Below are 17,090 nucleotides of genomic sequence, written 5' to 3' on the forward strand. Positions count from 1 at the left end.
CAGGTTTGCACAGCATGAACCCTACAAATATTTATTGTGTGTCATTCAGTTACGTCATATCCATCTTGGAAAGCACAATGAAATGAATGACTGCACATCCTTACACGGGCGCAACCTAAATTCAAAAGTAGATATTTGACATGGAAAACATTATGCTAATTGTACCTGTGAGTTGGTTACGGTTGATATTGGTTACAGTCAGTCATAATTGGCAGTTGATGAACATTTTGGTTTAGAAATAATTTACACCAGCACTAGTGAGAGAGTAGTTGATAAGACCTAGACTATCCTTTGGCTCTCTTATATAATTAACACAACCAACATGCACATTTATTTGAGACAATATCATCCAAGTGTGTGTACAACGACAGAAAGGCAGAAACAGCCTCTGCCAGTGAGGCTCCCCATACCATTTAAGACATTTTTACTAGGAAATAATAATTAGTATGGCTATATGTTTGTTAATCACTACAAATACTCAGTAGTACTAAATACAGGATTTAGTTCATTATGATTATTATGCAGTGTTATTTTTAAATTTTTATATATTTTGCATATTTATTTTACAATGTGTAAATACAGTAAGTGTCTCATAGGTATTGATATTCAGACACACTGACATCAGACAGATTGCCTTTGTTTTACAATTGTTCCTAATCGTGTTTACACTTTTCCCGAAATTGCACTGAACTGTGAATCCAAAACCGAGGTTTAGACAGAACCATGAACGTAGTGTATTGTCACACATGTATTTCCGGGCCATTTTTAACTGGAATATCAAAATAAATTTGTAGGCTGTAAAGATTGTGCTATGGGTAAGATGTTGCTGAAGAGCCTTGAATTTGACAGATTCAACCCAAATCCTATTCACAACACCCTTAAACCCTACCCAGCCCTAGCTTAACTATAAGTAACCAAACAATACTAGACGTTTGACATTTTTACTTTTTTTATTGCATTCGCAGATCTTTATAGGGACCTGAAAAATGGTTCCCAGAACATCAAAATAACAGGTTTTTATGACATTGTGCTGAAAATTTGGTCTCCACAAGATAATATAAACATAATCCACACACACACACACACCAAAAGATTCAATAATCCAGTAATTATGTACACGGATACATTTCATTAGAACAATATTTATTCATTTCCCAAAGTCAAAAGAAAATTAGTAATTTGTTAACCACTGATTTTCAGAAGTTTTTAGGGACAGAATATAACTCTTATACATTTTTTTCAGGAGAGCATGAAACTCTTATACACTCACCTAAAGGATTATTAGGAACACCATACTAATACGGTGTTTGACCCCCTTTCGCCTTCAGAACTGCCTTAATTCTACGTGGCATTGATTCAACAAGGTGCTGAAAGCATTCTTTAGAAATGTTGGCCCATATTGATAGGATAGCATCTTGCAGTTGATGGAGATTTGTGGGATGCACATCCAGGGCACGAAGCTCCCGTTCCACCACATCACAAAGATGCTCTATTGGGTTGAGATCTGGTGACTGTGGGGGCCATTTTAGTACAGTGAACTCATTGTCATGTTCAAGAAACCAATTTGAAATGATTCGAGCTTTGTGACATGGTGCATTATCCTGCTGGAAGTAGCCATCAGAGGATGGGTACATGGTGGTCATAAAGGGATGGACATGGTCAGAAACAATGCTCAGGTAGGCCGTGGCATTTAAACGATGCCCAATTGGCACTAAGGTGCCTAAAGTGTGCCAAGAAAACATCCCCCACACCATTACACCACCACCACCAGCCTGCACAGTGGTAACAAGGCATGATGGATCCATGTTCTCATTCTGTTTATGCCAAATTCTGACTCTACCATTTGAATGTCTCAACAGAAATCGAGACTCATCAGACCAGACAACATTTTTCCAGTCTTCAACTGTCCAATTTTGGTGAGCTCGTGCAAATTGTAGCCTCTTTTTCCTATTTGTAGTGGAGATGAGTGGTACCCGGTGGGGTCTTCTGCTGTTGTAGCCCATCCGCCTCAAGGTTGTGCGTGTTGTGGCTTCACAAATGCTTTGCTGCATACCTCGGTTGTAACGAGTGGTTATTTCAGTCAAAGTTGCTCTTCTATCAGCTTGAATCAGTCGGCCCATTCTCCTCTGACCTCTAGCATCAACAAGGCATTTTCGCCCACAGGACTGCCGCATACTGGATGTTTTTCCCTTTGCACACCATTCTTTGTAAACCCTAGAAATGGTTGTGCGTGAAAATCCCAGTAACTGAGCAGATTGTGAAATACTCAGACCGGCCCGTCTGGCACCAACAACCATGCCACGCTCAAAATTGCTTAAATCACCTTTCTTTCCCATTCTGACATTCAGTTTGGAGTTCAGGAGATTGTCTTGACCAGGACCACACCCCTAAATGCATTGAAGCAACTGCCATGTGATTGGTTGAATCCAAAATAAACTGCTTGAAAGGGGTGTTAAACCCCTCAAAATATATTAAAATGTGCAGGGAAGATAAGGTATATTTAGCAAGCACCTTAGTTACTAGCATAGTGCCTTGGCACAAATGCATTTAGGTGGTGGCCATGTACGTCTCTGTGCCCCCTCACACCTCAGAATAAATATGGTCGGGGGGTAGATGGCTACACACTGATATTTCATAAAATACTGCAATATAAATGTGTGTACAGAGTGGACCATGTGTAGAAGTGCCCTGTAAAGCCTGGAATCTACATGACAGTAAATATTGCATTATTATTAGTAATTTTACTGATACATTGCAATTCCACTAAGACCAGTTTGTTTAATGCTTGCTCATTTTCTTCTTTCACTGTCTTTCAATAAAAAATCGATCGCTATATTTGAATGAGTCTTAAGCAGATTGGAAGAGATTCCATTAAGCTATAATGATTGGATGAGAGAGATTCAAGTGCAGTAGTGCTACGATTTCCCAAGCACAATCCAAAATTCATGGTAAAAACAGGCAGCAGGTCCCAAAGCAGGGACTGGTGGATAAGGAAAACCGAATCCAAATCTCGATCCAAATCCATAGTCCAACACAGGCAGAATATCAAAATGGCAGCTACAAACCAAACTCTCAGTATAGTCAGACTCACAATACTTAGGGTCTTATACCCTGTCAAGTTGATGAACTACAACTGTGCCATTCGTATTCAGGAGAGCTGAATCCAGCTAGGTGTGGCTAGATGGAAACTTTGTGTGATAGGAGCAAAAAAGACAGAAAGAAGATGGACTTTCTCATTAGACACTTTTTTGTTGAAGATGATTTGCATAATTACAAACTATTAAGTTAAGCTTTTTGAAATCTTCCCCACTTTTGTCTTGGTAGCAGTAACTTGGCCCCAGATGATATTTAATTATCCAGATTTATTTTTAAATACCTCCAGATCATGTTAGACAACCTCAGGTACGCGTCTACAGAAGAGCAAGCTCTAAAAAATGACTGCTTTATGGTAAACGCTGTCTGTGTTAATGTTAAGTCATGATAATATACTTTCACTTTCATTCTTGTATTTGTACAAAAAAAGTCATTGAATTCTATTAAAACATGTTTAGAACTCCTGGTCTATAGATTCCACTGATTAAATCTGTATTTCTTTTATATCACATTAAAGACAAAGATAAAAGAATGTAAGAAATTAAAAAAGCTATTTAAATTTGAGTTTGTTTAAACTTTTAAGAAGTAAAAATTATGGGTAACACATCGCTTAAGGCCATGTTTTTAGCAATTAAATTTTTAGCAAATAAACACATTTGTAATGCATTATGATGCATTCATAAAGGATTATAAACATGCATATAAATATTCATCAAAAGGCGTAACACATTCTGGCCATGATTATTATGCATTATGACTGCCTTACAAAGTTCTCATCTAAAATAGATATTTTCTTAATGTAGTACAAAGCATCCTTAATGCTTATACCGACCATTATAATGCACTATAAAGGTGTCACGATCAAGGCATGAGCCGGGGAACATAAACGGGAGTCGCAGGATCAGGGAATGAGAGGTTTATTAGGAATCAAACCTTCCAGGGACACAGGATACACATGTAACGTCAATGACTGGACTGGGGAAACATACTCGAACACAGACTGAAATACACAGGACTAATGGCAGGAAACAAGGAACAGCTAGTAAACATAGGGATTCCACACAAGGTTAACGAGGGGGGCGTGGTGCATGGGAGGATCAGACAAGTTGGGCATGACAAAAGGTATATATAGTGCATTATAGATGAGAGTTTCATACATAATAAATGCGTATAATGTGTTATGCCTTTTGATAAATACTTATAGCCATATTTAGAATGCTTTATGAATTCATTTTTGTTATGAATGTGTTTATAAATTACTAAAAACAAGGCCTGAAGTAAGGTGTTATCAAACTATTTCTAATGTTTTAGATTTGACTAGTCTCCATGATCCAGAACTGAATAAGGTCAAGCCCTGCATCCCTTCCCCCTCATTCTCTCCGTTACTTGTTTAATCTTGCCTCTCTTCACAGCCTTTGGGTGGATCACCCCAGGTGCCTCTCGTCTGTTCCCTCATCAGTGATGTATATAGTGTCTTGAGATTCCCAGTTCAGCCATTGATGTTGCGGCCTGCCTGTGCTCCCCAGTTTGCCCTGTGCTCTCTCCTTATCCTCCCTATCCTGTTTTAACCCCTCGTGGTCCGTTTTCCTTTTGCCCTGACCTGTAATTTCAGTTAATAAAGCCCCCTTTGATTTTCCTCATGCCTGCCTTTGCCTCTGTCCTTGCATGTGACGGGACAAATAAGCAGTAATAAATAGATTAGTCAAAGATTAGTGGATAGCATGGGCGTCGCCGCCATAAAATCTGAGGGGGACGTGTCCCCCCACATTTCATATAATTATTTGTTTGGACCCCTCACATTTAACACAAAATATTAGTTTTATGCCAGTGTGTCCCTCCCACATTCAAAATGCTTCTAACGCCCCTGGTGGATAGAATAACCTACAAACCTTGGTATGTACAATTTCTAAGAAACATTTTTAAAAATATTTTTTTGAAATATCATCCTTATTTTATGGTTTGTTCCAACAGATGTTTTTACCTCTACTCATCATTCTAGCCATAATATCCAGTATGCCAGAAAACAGTAATTGCTTATGAAATTATGGTTCACTCAAAACTTAACAAAAATATTACACCGAAATACATTTCAGTGAAAAATATGTCCATTTTCGAGCTTCATTTGTGGATTTAAGAACATAATTTGGCACTATTAACTGTGATGATCTTCTTTGTACTAGAATATAGCTGTCTATGAGAAAACAGAATACCAGACATTTTACATTTTATTTAACTTCCTATTTATGCATTTATTGTTTCATGAATATTCAGTCCCACAGGGGTCAGTTTTTCGACTTTTTCCTTTATGCATGCAGTATGATTGGAATTTGATCTCAGGTGTGTACTTTAGTTCTAAATGTGTGTTTGTTTCATCATCTGTTGTTCATGATTTGTAGCATCAAATTTGTAGATTTGTAACATGGCCTGAAGTAAGGTGTTATCAAACTATTTCTAATGTTTTAGTTTTGACCCCAAAAATTGAAAATAAAATGGAAGTCAAAATCAAGACCTCAACATGCTGCAAGAAAAGGAAGATCTTGTAATGACAGTTGAAGATGTTGGAATCTGCATAAAAATATATTCACCCCTGTTAATATAATTATGTTAAATTCTTTGTGTTCGTGGAACTCAGTAATAAAGCTCACACAAGCATGCTCAACATAAATATTTCAATTTTAACAATAATGTCTTGTTATCCACATTTAAATAGCTTTTAAAAAAAATCTATCTGAAGAGACTTGAAGCAAGAGATTAGCTAAAATAACTACCTGCAACATTAGGAAATGCAAATTTAGAGCTAGAATGCCTACAGATGATGTATGCAAACAGATATATTACCCAGCAAGTAGGGATGATTTAACACACACATACAAAACTAATATAATATACATTAGAGTAGTTGCCACTGGACAGCATTATTTCCTCACAGTAACTATCCCCATCAGCTGAGAACGTTTCTGCTTGAAACATCAAATGTTCTGCATAGGACAAGAGAAACGAAAGATGTTTATTGGCAGAGAAAAGGTCAGCTTGTGTGAGTGTAATACAAACAGGCATCCAGAGCACTGGTGGTGAACGAAAAACAGGCTATTCTCTAGCATATAAGACTCAGTTAATGACTAGGAGCAACTCATCAACAGGAAGCATACACAGCCTCCATCCATGTAACGCTATTAGATGTACAGTATCAGTCACTGTTTATATTTTTTATTTATTTATTTACCTTAATTCTGACTTCCAGAATGGTTCATTTTCCCTTCTAAATAACATCCTTTATCGTGTCCAGGTTCTCCATGTACTCAAGAGCAATGACATGCTGTCAATAATAAGATAAAGCACGATATGTTTTCATAACAATCTTCTAAGAAATGAGTTTAAATTTATCAGTTCAAGGGAAAGGTCTTAGATGATTGATAAAAGCACTCCTAAAATTCTTCATCTTGTGTATGTACAGAAAGAGACAATTGTAGGAGAAACCAGAGGATGGTCTTGCAGGGATCAAATCAATATTTTCTCCTACCACTTAATTGCTCTGTGGAAGCCAAAGGTTTTCATTAGAAGACTGGTCAAACTTTTAATATAACTCAGCCCCTTGTGAGTTTTATTTCCTCTGACTTGGCTTCCGTTTATAAGATTAATAGTTCTGGGAAACATTTTGGTCTCACGCAAGACCTGCCACAACACTGTTGATATTTTATGAGAATGATTTACAAACGCACAAAGCATAATTAAGTTCCCTCATTTCCATTAAGCTGCTTATAGGATTATATTATTTAATGCACCATATTTGATGCAGAAATTATTTAAAACAAAAGTTTCTAAATCCTCTTTTCTTATGTCACCTTTCACCCTTTTTTTCCAGACATGCTTGCAATCCTGACAAGTAACAGGACTGATACAAATTCGCTGGCATCGTTAATCAGAATTGAAATCAGATATAACATTAATATAGTTCTTAAGCATGCTGCATCAGTGGATGTGTTTGTAGTTTATAATTACTGTCTTGGAGCGTTCGTCACATCTGCTTCTAAAGGTATTTAGCATTTCATTTTAAATTTCTTTGAAAATTAACAACATTGTACTTTCTGCAAATACTTCATTGCCTGCATATTTTTCCACAGGTCGTATTGATTTAAGTAAGTCTTTAAAGTAAGCTAAAGCTTCCATTAATATGTACACTTTAATTTAAATGCACGAAGTTCAGATCAAAGGACCCACACAGAAGATGTATTCAGAGAGATATCATCAAACTTTAGATGCCGGACAGTAATTTACAAGAGTTCACATGACAACATGAAACCATTCAAATAACAATTGGAATAGTAGCTTTTAAACAAACTGTAAAATATTTTTATGGTGTTTTGCTGGCATGCCTGTCATGTTTCAGAGATACTATGCTACGGTTCAACTTGAGGCATACACTGTGCACCATTCTTTCTGTGACATTTACGACTGTGTACATTCTTTGTGATTTAACAGCATTCTTGTGTTTTTGAACAGTTACAAACTGTAGTCATTTTCTATGACTGAGCACCTCAGTGATCAATTGACAACATTTTTTCCCTCAATATGTTTCAAGTTCTGATACAGTCTGACTTAATATGTGGTTGTGTGAGTGAATGTGTGATTGAGGGTTCAGGGGTAACAAATAAAAATAAATAGTCGTGCTCAATTGATTCTCCCCCTGAGATGGACTACAGCCTCAAACTCACCTTTTCTTACATTCACATAATGTCCTTGACTTCCAAACATTGGCAATGATGGTCACGGTTCTCTAAAATGACTGGTCACACAGTCAGCACAACATTAATCACACATGCACATATCACAGAGCTTAAATTCCAGGTGGCCTGAGACAAGGCCTAGCCTGGTACGAGAGGTAGACATTGGCCTAGGCACCAAAGGGGGGTTAGTGATCCCACGCACACAAACACACACACATGCACACAGATAACAAGGGAGGCCAGCACTCCAACTTTTATTGCCCAAAAATTTACAGACCTACAGAGAGCAGAGTGGACCTCAAGGACAGGGGTCCCTCGACTTGGCACACAATCCCCTCCCCAGACATCCTGCCTTAAATACCACTCACCCAACAGACAAACACCCTAAAGGAAGTTTCATTTAAGTTTGGCTTTTGTATACCCTGTATATTGATTTACTCATGACTACTAGTCTCAATATACAGATAGGTTATGTTTGCATGTGTCCTTAGACAATCTTAGTGTTTTGTGTGCCACCCTTATAACCATGTTCACGGAGTATCACCTATTTTACCCCTTTGCACTTGAACACTTATATAAATTTAAATAGATAAATAGCTATTGTGTTGACTGTGTAACCACTGCATATATGTCCTCATGGTTATACCAGAAGAATCTTGAAAATTGACTAGTCTAACCAGGTATCTTAGTGTGTCCTAACTTTCAGAGATTTTTCTTTCTTTGTTTAACAACCCCCCCCCCCCCCACCTTTTCTTCCACATTCCTTCGTGGCCCTTATCTGATCTCGGTGGTCTTGTGTTGTACCATGCTACTGTATATTAAAAGAACTGAATTAGGGTGTACATTATCCATTCTGGAGAAGATCAATTAGGATAAGCCACACCAAACAAAACATGTTGTTCCCAGATGTGCAATTTAAATTGGTATTACCACAAACCAACAGCCACGCCTATCTAACGGTAAGATGTGCTGTTTGAATGTGAATATGTGATGTAATGTCTGTACAAAGTGTAACATCGGTTGAGGTGCAACCCAAAACACCTGTATCATATACTGATGTGAGTCAGTCACATACATAAGTAATTGTTAATCAAAAAATACAGATGGTATGAGGTGTGAACCTGTGAAGCTAGTATTGCATGTTTGGTATCAAACTGATGGACAATCACTCCTGATTCCAAATCTGGTTAGTGGCTACCATGAAAGTGTATGTATCAAAAGTTACACCAGCTTAATGAAAATCATCAGTAAAGGGGAAATCAGTCTGGTCATAAATCCCAAAAGGACTGATACAGACCCCCTTCCGAAAGCCCGCCAAATGGATGGTCAGCCATTGGTCCAGGAGTCGAATTCCTGGTCACCCCTATTCATGAATAAATAAAACCTGGCACCTCAGAACAAAGCCAGGGGAGTAGCCAAAAAAACATCAGCCCAAAGAGAGGCAGAGAACATCAGCCCAGGAGAAGAGAAGCCCACAAGAAGCCCTCTGGTGAAGGCCCAGCTAGACAGAACTGCAACCGAGACAAAGCTTCACCAGGAGAGAGAATCAAAGGGGCTCCACTCCACTGCTCCAAACGCCGCGCCTTCCTGAGTGCCATCACCCGTCAGCTCATCAGCCTCTGCAACCAACTGCCAAGACCCCCCCCCCCCCCCACATTCTGCAACCAAGTAAACCAACTTCCTTTCATTCTAACAACCTAAGCTGTTCTGTTAACCTGCTATATGATTTTAGGGTCGTGTTTCTGTGCTTGCTTTGCAGAACAGTATTTCCCTTTTAAGGTTACTCATTCAAATCCGGTCATTGCATTTCCATAATTACATTGTTTGTTTCTATTCCGTTATTTAGTGTTTGTTGTTTGTGTTAAGTGTAATGTCTGTCTTATGTTAGTTGTAGTGTTAGTTAAGAATAAATGCATGTCTTTTACACAACTTCAGCCTCTGTTCATTGAGTGCTCACAATAGTCCCTGCCTCTGTGCGATCTGGCTACACGCTCTGAAACCTCAAACTCGCCTGAAATATCGCAAGACTCTCTCTCATCGGCCGTGAGGGGAGCTTCACTACCAATCGTTTACATTACCTGGTGATGCAGCTCGCTGGACAAACCTTCTAACCCAGGTTACTAAGCGATACTGGTAATTAGGGAATCCTATGTAAGTCTCACATTAACAGACTCACGGGGATACCACAATTGAGTTTGGAGGAGCCAACCATTCAGCATAACAATTGGTTAATAATCAGCATTAAATAATAATTAATTAAAATTTAATTAATTGCAAAACATATTGGTGGAGATATTAAAATTTACCTGAGCTAATAATTCCTACACTCGACTGTTTTGGTCTTACATACAAATGTTACAGTAACGCTTTCTAGGAATCCTATGTCTATAAGAAGCTATGAACATATCCATAACACATAATAACTCATCCATAAAGCATTTTTAAACATGGCTATAAATATCTGGTAACTCTTTACATTAAGTGCACCTTCATAATGCATTCATTATGCATTTATTATGCATTTATAGAACATTCAATGCACCTTCATAATGCATTCATAAAACATTGATAAGTAGCATGCAAGTACACCTTAACATCCTAACATCTCTTAACAGCTTTAATATACATTAATAAAAAACATTACATGATTATACAATTATAATGTTTGTTATTATTATATAATGTTTGTTATCACAGCTGTTAAGGGATTTTAGGATGTTATGGTATACATGATGTTTTTGAATGTTTTATTAATACTTAATGAATACATTATGAAGGTGCACTGAATGTTTTATGAATGCAATATAAAAGCATTATAAAGGTGCAGTTAATGTAAAGCGTTACCAAATATTTATAAAATGCATAACACAGTATTGTGATGTTTATTATACATTATGAATGCTTTGTGAAGCTGTTACCCATAATGTACTATAGATACCTTGATAAAGCAAGTACAAAGCAGCCTTAATTCTTAAATTGGTCATTATAATACTTTATGAAGTTACCTATAAAGCATTAAAGATGAGAGCTTCATGAATTGAAATAAAGCATAATTAACATGGCTATAATATGATATGCCATTTTATAAATATCTATAGCCAGGTTTATAATGCTTTATTAGTGCATTATAATGTATTATGAATGTGTATATAGATTTTTTTAGACATGGAATTCATAGAAAGTGTTACCAATGTTACAAATAAGATGAAGCTTTTGATCAAACAAAGCCTGAACTTACCCTTAAATAAAACCAGACTGAATGTGTCGTATTTGGGTAAAAGAGGAAGGAGGAGACCTGGCAATGAGATGGTCTCAAGCAACACAATATGGACAGTTATGGAGGAATGCAATCTATGTGGGTGCCAGGAGTCAGCACTGACATGATGGGGCTCTTAATTATACAATTTAGCTAGATCTCCTGGTCCAGGGTGAAGTCTGGTGACTTATTATCATCAATATATATACTGTATGTATTGTCATCGGTCCTGTTTATAATATTTATGGACAGGATTTGTAGGCGCAGCCAGGGTGTTGAGGGTGTCCAGGTTGGTGGCCTCAGGATTGCCTCGCTGCTTTTTGCAGACGATGTCGTCCTGTTGGCTTCATCTGCTGGGGATCTCCAGCGTGCTCTGGAGCAGTTCGCAGCCGAGTGCGAAGCGGCAGGGATGAGGATTAGCACCTCCAAGTCCGAGACCATGGTTCTCAGCTGGAAACGGGTGGTTTGCCCTCTTCAGGTCAGGGAAGACGTACTGCCTCAAGTGGAGGAGTTCAAGTATCTCGGGGTCTTGTTCACGAGTGAGGGTAGGTGAGATCGGGAGCTGGACAGACGAATCAGAGCGGCATCTACAGTTTTGCAGGCGCTTAACCGGTTCGTCGTGACTAAGAAAGAACTGAGCCGAAAAGCAAAGCTCTCGATCTATTGGTCCATCTTTGTCCCTACCCTCACCTATGGTCATGAGCTATGGGTAATGACCGAAAGAATGAGATCGCGAATACAGGCGGCCGAAATGAGGTTTCTCCGCAGGGTGTCTGGGCTCTCCCTTAGGGATAGGGTGAGAAGTTCGGATATCCGGGAGGGTCTCAGAGTAGAACCGCTGCTTCTTCACGTCAAAAGGAGCCAGTTGAGGTGGTTTGGACATCTGGTGCGGATGCCTCTTGGGCGGCTACCCGGAGAGGTTTTCCATGCATGTCCTACAGGGAGGAGGCCCCGGGGCAGACCCAGGACACGCTGGAGGGATTATATCTCTCGGCTGGCCTGGGAACGCCTCGGTGTCCCCCCCGAGGAGCTGGTAGAGGTAGCTGGGGAGAGGGAGGTCTGGGTGTCTCTCCTGAAGCTGCTACCCCCGCGACCCAAACCCCGGATAAGCGGCAGATAATGGATGGATGGATATATATATATTGTATTTTGTCTCTCCTGCGGCTCTTTTTAGCTCTTCCCAAGACCCAGCGCCATTTTTTTCCCCCTGTGTGTTTCCAGTATGCTGTAGCTACCTTAAAAAGCTGTTTTTTGTTTTCTTTCCTTGCCACCATTTTTTTATACCCACCTCCACCCTGGTACCCACATAAAGTACCCATGTGATCCTGTTTGCTTTCCCTCAGGAAACAAGATGTTCAGTACTGATTTTTTCCTGATTGAAAGACAGGGCAGATTAAATGAGCATATTAAAGAGCAAGAAGGGGAAACAGGTCTCTTTCTGAGCCATCTTGTAGAAAGATTTCTGCCTTTATCACTGCTGATAAACTGGATATACTGTAGCCGTTAGGCCGACATGGCGAAGTTCCATGGAGCCAGCAGGAAAGAGGAAAGATGAGGTCATTGTGCAAATTGTCAATGCTGTGGCGCGCCTTGGACCCACATGGCCAATCTGTAGCTGAAGCACTAGATTCAGAAAAAGTGCCCTCCTACAGTACTAATCTTTGAAGCTACCATATTAGCCAAATATTTTAGCACCTATCTTCACAAGCTTTAATGGTTTATGAAAATTCCCTCACACAGTTTTCACATTTTGTACCTTAAATCAATTCATGTCTTTAAAAAAAATTAAAAAATACGTCTCAACTCTATCAAACTTAACTAAAATAAATGACTAAAATGAAGCTAAACTGAATTAAAAAAAAATCCATTTACAGTAAACCATAAAAAAGCAAGAAAGTTCTAAAGCAAGTTAAGCTAATGCATCTGGACAAAGGTACAAAAGGAACTGAAATCTCAGATCATCCCTATGAGCTCAATCTTTACTCGGTCATTCAGAACTGAAAGGTGCATTGTGCTACCCAAACACTACCTAGACTTGACAGTCCCACCAATCTGAGCAGCTGAACAAAGAGCAAACTGGGTAGAGGCAGAACTCTGGGGCCAATTATAACTCTGAGAAGCATGAAGTTCAGTATTGTGCTAACACTGAAGTATACCAATGTGCAATCTAGTTTAAAAAGTACATTCAATAAAAGAACTATAGTGCCAAAACCCCAAACTTCAGCACTCAATCTGCCAAAAAATCTGTGCAAGAAATATTGTCAAAGAAGAAACAAATTATGAAGATGCTCTTCTATGTTAGTTGACCTGTTTGGATGCATATATACTGTTTTCCCAAAGCTGCCCAGTTTGTTATTGAATTGTGTTATTTGCAATACAATTGTTTACAATTGTCCCTGGCTTTCCCTCATTTTGTGTGTTGCTTTAGGGATTCAGTTTCACTATTTTGATACTGAAACACATCTGGAACATCTTATAAGATAAATGTCCTGAATTCAATAAAAGCATTCTGGCTGGATGGGGAAAATGCAACGCACTGGTGTAAACCAGAACGGAGTATTACAAAGTTAAAAACCATGTGTTGGCAAGACTTTGCTTTAGGGATTTTCTCCTTCAGTAAGAAGAATATATTCAATGGACAGAAATCTGTCTCTTTTAATATGAGGGAAATTTACCTTTAAGCAAGACAGCGAAGTGGCTCAAGGATAAGAAAGTGAATGTAGTTCAGTCACTTCATCACTAGAATCTTACTGTGAATCTGGGCAGACTTTAAACTGCTGTTTGTAAGTTATCCCCAAGCAACATCTACAAAACTTCCATGAAAAATTGAGAACTATTGTACTAAACTGAGGTGCATAGACAGACAGTAAGGCTGTAAAATTTGCCAAAACTGCTGCTACTGAATTCACAGTTCACCTAAATTTTTTGCACAGTTCTTTATCTTTATTTTCATTTTGTGTAAGGAATGGGATAAGAATGGAGACGATGATAAAACTATCCCCACCTCCCCCACTTCACACACAGGCAATTTGTCTTTTGAAGAGAAAAATCTTTTGTAAACATTATACATAATATGTACATTTGGAACTGGGATACATGTTTGAATGTTAGGGTGGGACGAAATAACTAATCCTGACCTCTTGGAATACCCTGACATTGCTACCTATCCTACAATAAAGTAGATGAACTCTATTTATAACAGTGTACATTTTGTAGGATCACACATGCACATATGACCGAGTTTAAATTCTAGGTGGCCTGAGACAAGGCCTCCCCTGGTTTGAGAGGTACTTGCTGACCTAAGCACAAAAGGGGGGTTAGTAACCCCACACACACAAACACACACACACATACATACACACACACACACACACACACACACAGATAACAAGGGAGGCCAGCATTCCAACTTTTATGGCCCAAAGATTTAGGAACCTACGGACAGCAGAGTGGACTTCAAGGATAGGGGTCCCTCACTTGGCACACAACCCCCTCCCCATACATCCTGCCTTACATACCACAGACTCACTCAACACCCTAAAGAAAGTTTCTTTTAAGTTCGGCTTTTGTATACCCAGTATATTGATTTACTCATGACTACTAGTCTCAGTATACAGATAGGTTATGTTTGTATGTGTCCTTAGACAATCTTAGTGTTTTGTGTGCCACCCTTAAAATCATGTTCACGGAGTATCACCTATTTTACCCCTCACACTTAAACACTTATATAAATTTAAATAAATAAATAGGTATTGTGTTGACTGTGTAACCACTGCATATACTGTACACTCACCTAAAGGATTATTAGGGACACCTGTTCAATTTCTCATTAATGCAATTATCTAATCAACCAATCACATGGCAGTTGCTTCAATGCATTTAGGGGTGTGGTCCTGGTCAAGACAATCTCCTGAACTCCAAACTGAATGTCAGAATGGGAAAGAAAGGTGATTTAAGCAATTTTGAGCGTGGCATGGTTGTTGGTGCCAGACGGGCCGGTCTGAGTATTTCACAATCTGCTCAGTTACTGGGATTTTCACGCACAGCCATTTCTAGGGTTTACAAAGAATGGTGTGCAAAGGGAAAAACATCCAGTATGCGGCAGTCCTGTGGGCGAAAATGCCTTGTTGATGCTAGAGGTCAGAGGAGAATGGGCCGACTGATTCAAGCTGATAGAAGAGCAACTTTGACTGAAATAACCACTCGTTACAACTGAGGTATGCAGCAAAGCATTTGTGAAGCCACAACATGCACAACCTTGAGGCGGATGGGCTACAACAGCAGAAGACCCCACCGGGTACCACTCATCTCCACTACAAATAGGAAAAAGAGGCTACAATTTGCACGAGCTCACCAAAATTGGACAGTTGAAGACTGGAAAAATGTTGCCTGGTCTGATGAGTCTCGATTTCTGTTGAGACATTCAAATGGTAGAGTCAGAATTTGGCGTAAACAGAATGAGAACATGGATCCATCATGCCTTGTTACCACTGTGCAGGCTGCTGGTGGTGGTGTAATGGTGTGGGGAATGTTTTCTTGGCACACTTTAGGCCCCTTAGTGCCAATTGGGCATCGTTTAAATGCCACGGCCTACCTGAACATTGTTTCTGACCATGTCCATCCCTTTATGACCACCATGTACCTATCCTCTGATGGCTACTTCCAGCAGGATAATGCACCATGTCACAAAGCTCAAATCATTTCAAATTGGTTTCTTGAACATGACAATGAGTTCACTGTACTAAAATGGCCCCCACAGTCACCAGATCTCAACCCAATAGAGCATCTTTGGGATGTGGTGGAACGGGAGCTTCGTGCCCTGGATGTGCATCCCACAAATCTCCATCAACTGCAAGATGCTATCCTATCAATATGGGCCAACATTTCTAAAGAATGCTTTCAGCACCTTGTTGAATCAATGCCACGTAGAATTAAGGCAGTTCTGAAGGCGAAAGGGGGTCAAACACCGTATTAGTATGGTGTTCCTAATAATCCTTTAGGTGAGTGTATGTCCTCATGGCTATACCAGAAGAATCTTGAAAATTAAATATTGTAACCAGGTATCTTAGTGTGTCTTGACTTTTAGAGGTTCTTCTTTCTTTGTTTAACAACCCCCCCTTTCTTCCACATTCCTCTGTAGCCCTTATCTGATCTTTGTGGGCCGTTAGCATTTCTTTGTCCTACAATTCTGCATTAAAAGAACTGAATGAAGGTGTACATTATCCATTCTGGGGAAAGGTCAATTGGGATAAGCCACACCAACTAAAATATGTTGTTCCCAGATGTGCAATTTAAATTGGTATTACCCCAAACTAACAGCCACACCTATCTAATGGTAAAGATGGGCTATTTGAATGTGAATATGTAAGGTAATGTTTGTACCATTTACCCAAAGTGTAACATCTGTTGAGGTGCAACCAAAAACACCTATACCGTATACTGATGTGAGTCAGTAACATACATAATATAATTGTTAATTAATTAATACAGATGGTATGAGGTGTGAAACGCCAGGCTGGTATGACATGTTTGGTGTCAAAATGATGGACAATCACTTCTGATTCCAAATATGGTCAATGGTTACCATGAAAGTGTATGTATCAAAAGTTACACCAGCTTAATGAAAATCATCAGTAAAGGGTAATCAGTCTGATCATAAATCCCAAAAGGACTGCCACAGACACCCCTCCGAAAGCCCACCAACTGGATGGTCAGCTATTGGTTCAGGTGTCGAATTCCTGGTCATCCCTATTCATGAACTTTAGACCATAAAACCAGGTACCTCAGAACAAAGAAAAACATCAGCCTGAAGAGAGAAGTGGAGAACATCAGCCCAGGAGAAGAGAAGCCCGTAAGAAGCCCTGCTGAATCTTGCCGGTGAAGGCCTGCTACCCAACAGAGACCTGCAGCCAAGACAAAGCCTTTCACCTTAAAGCTCCACAAGGAGATAGAATCCAAGGGGCTCCACTCCAACAACCACTCCAAACACCGCGCCTTCCTGAGTGCCATCATCCCAT

Source organism: Paramormyrops kingsleyae, chromosome 12, assembly GCF_048594095.1.
Source record: "Paramormyrops kingsleyae isolate MSU_618 chromosome 12, PKINGS_0.4, whole genome shotgun sequence".
NCBI classification, from domain to species: Eukaryota; Metazoa; Chordata; class Actinopteri; order Osteoglossiformes; family Mormyridae; genus Paramormyrops; species Paramormyrops kingsleyae.